Source organism: Clarias gariepinus, chromosome 6 (genome assembly GCF_024256425.1).
Source record: "Clarias gariepinus isolate MV-2021 ecotype Netherlands chromosome 6, CGAR_prim_01v2, whole genome shotgun sequence".
NCBI classification, from domain to species: Eukaryota; Metazoa; Chordata; class Actinopteri; order Siluriformes; family Clariidae; genus Clarias; species Clarias gariepinus.
In genome coordinates this window covers 1,249,519-1,252,863 of record NC_071105.1, presented here as the reverse complement: position 1 = coordinate 1,252,863, position 3,345 = coordinate 1,249,519, and the positions used below count along the sequence as shown (strand labels likewise).

The 3,345-nt window shown below is 38.0% G+C and overlaps 1 pseudogene; it reads left to right on the top strand.

The window, feature by feature from the left end:
* The first annotated feature begins 282 nt into the window (after positions 1 to 282).
* On the top strand, positions 283 to 980 carry LOC128526364 (gastrula zinc finger protein XlCGF49.1-like; annotated as a pseudogene).
* The last annotated feature ends 2,365 nt before the right edge of the window (positions 981 to 3,345 follow it).

Below are 3,345 nucleotides of genomic sequence, written 5' to 3'. Positions count from 1 at the left end.
TGAATACACTTCTCGAAGATGATGTTTCACCACCTTCTTGTAAAAATAAGCAAAATGTGTTATATGCAACAATTACCCATGTTTTTCTGTTGTGATCTAGGCTTCAAGATATCTGTTTTGATCTTTTATCTCCACATCATGAGGCGAAACAAGGATGAAGACAGACAAGATTAAACCTGAGGATCTGGAACTGACAGAAAGCTCCAGTATTTACCAAAGCACATCTTGGATGTTCCACACTTTCCAAAAAGGAGTCGAAAATGAATTCACCATTGTTCACAATGTGGGGAGATTTTCAATCAAAAGAATAATTTCAGAAAACACCTACGGGTTCACACAGAAGGGAAAAGGTATGAGTGCGCAGAATGTGGAAAGAGATTCAGGCAAAAGGGTAATCTCAATGAACATCAACACATTCACACAGGAGAAAAGCCTTACGCTTGTCTGCAGTGTGGAAAAAGGTTCCGTCAGAAGAGTAATTTCTTAAAACACCTACGAATTCATGCAGGAGGGAAGAGATATCAATGCGCACAGTGTGGGAAGAGTTTCAGTCAAAAGAGTAATCTCGAAGAGCATCTGCACATTCACACAGGAGAAAAGCCTTATGCTTGTTCGGAATGCGGAAAAAGTTTCCGTCAGAAGAGTAACTTTCAAAAACACCAACGGATTCATGCAGGAAAAAAATCATATCTCTGCTCACAGTTTGGTAAAAGTTACAATAAAAGCATCTGCTAAAAGAGCACCAGCAAACCCACACAGGAGAAAAACCATACACTTGTTCCCAGTGTGGAAAACGTTTTAGTCTGAAGAGTAATTTCGGAAAACACAAGCGTATCCACGTCGGAGGGAGCCTTATTACTGCTCAGTGTGTTGGAAGAACTTCACGAGCCAGCATAATCTTCAGACGCACCAACTCATTCACACTGGAGAGACACCACATCAGTGTTCAGTTTGCGGGAAGAGTTTTGCACATACTGTAAAAGTACTCTCCAACAACACGAGCACCTTCACACCGGAGAGACACCGTATCACTGCTCGCAGTGCGGGAAGAGATTTTCACATAGGAACGGTCTCCGACACCACCAGCACATCCACACAGGGGAGAAGCCGTACCAGTGTTCACAGTGTGGAAAGAGTTTTACCCAAAGAATAAGTCTAAGACTGCACCAGTACACTCACACTGGAGTGGGGAGGTGTTTTACTCAAAGTGGAACTTTTCGGCAACACCAGCGCACTCATACTGGAGAAAAGCTGCATCACTGTTCATAGTGTGGGAAAAGTTTTACACAAACAAAAAGTCTGCGAAAGCACTGATGCATTCTCACTGAAGAGACGCAGTATTAGTGTTCACAGTGTGGGAAAAAATTTTATCAAAAGGCTCATCTCCAGCAACACCAGTGCATTCACACAGACAGCAATGTGGATAGGCAAAGGTTTATGAAAGTCAAGTAGGATACGTTCACATGACCAGTCTGAAGTGACTAATTTGACACAGATCTGTTTTTTTATTTCCATCTAAATGCACAAGTAATGTGTAATTTGAACACAGCCTTAGTGCCAAAGGATTGTTTTTCTGTTAATTGGGATCTTTCTACATAATATTTCTTATTTTACAAATGATGGAAAATTACCGGTCAAAACTTTGGGCATAGAACATCTTTTTGCTTGTATATCAAAACACTTGTACTGTATATCAAAGCAAATTTCCCCCAGAAGAAAAAATGAAAACTCTGACGATTTATTTCACAATCCAAATTTTTTTATATAAAAATAATTAATACAAAATATAAAGTAAAAATAAAACAAATAAATGTGCAATCTTAACTTTACTTTTGAAAAAAAAATTAAATTACATATTAATGATACTAATGAAATTAATTCTGACAGATAAGTGTTTCCGTTAGTGTGTTTGTGCGTGCACATGCCGTGTGTGTGTGTGTGTAAGTGTACAAATGATGGAGTAAAGCTAAAGTAAGACAAGAGGAGGAATTACTTTCTTCCACCCTTACCTTTTTTTTTTTTTTTACCTTTTTTAAGAATCAACAGAGCAATCCCTCGCCTTCACATACACATACACATTAGGGTGTGTATGTGTATGTGAAGGCGAGAGGAGGAGGGAAGGGGGCACGCCCACTAATGGAATCTGTGCAGTCTGATGGAAAGACAAAATAGATATTTAATCTCTCTAATGACAATTGCTTTGCTTTTTGCGCACACACGTGTTATAATAAACAGAGCACTCACACATGAAGGGACGACTTTTACACACACAAACACAAAATGAAATGCTTTTTAAATTAAATTAAGTGCTTTACGCACACACATGTCATCACAGTGTTATAGTAAACAGTACACGTGCACACGAACGTTGACTCTACGAGTGAGAGATGTACACTAAGATTGAGCATGGGAAATGATTACTCACAATTCCTCAGCGTGAGAATGAAGAACCATTGGCTCAGTTGTGATCACGGGACAAAACAAGAAGCGCATGCATGCCACATGATATTGAATGGTACTTGGTACTCGTGAATCTAACTTCTCTCGTTTGTCAAGTAAAAATTTATTTTAAAATTATTTGCGGAACACTTGCAAACCAAGGATTGTACATTAACGAGAGTGATCAATACAGTGGAGCCTCGGATTACGAACATAATTCGTTCCGGAAGTGGGGTCGTATTCCAAAACACTTGTTCACCAAATTTCTTTCCCCATAAAAAATAATGGAAACTGAAATTATTCTTTCTACAGCCCAAAATGCACTTTAAAAGTCAAAATAAATCCCGACAGATATAGTATACAGTACATGCGTGCACGGATGTTGATTATACCAGTAAGAAACGAGCACTAAGACCCAGCAGGGGAGACGATTACCCACAGTTCCGCAGCGCAAGAGAGAGAAAAATCAAAATTCGAATTTTATTTGTCACACACACCGTCATACACAGTACGATATGCAGTGAAATGCTTACACGACTGCCAGTGACCTTAATAAATAAAAGCTTATACATAAGAAAATAAATATAAATAAAAGAAATACGTTAAGAATAAAAATAACCTAGTAAAATATGCTGTACAAAAAATATACTGTAATAAAAGAAATATGATAGAAAATAAGATTAACTAGTGAAATGAGAACAAAATATCAATATAACAGATATAGAAATATAGAAAAGAAAATAGAAATTTAGACTTCATAAGTGTCTTATTTAAAGTGATTTGTGCAGTGGTCCATATATGAAAAACCGTTGGCTCAGTTGTGATCATGTTAACCCTAACCCTTGGTGTCAAAAGAAGCAGCGCACGCGTGATACATGATGGCACTCGTAAACCAAGACTTGCTCG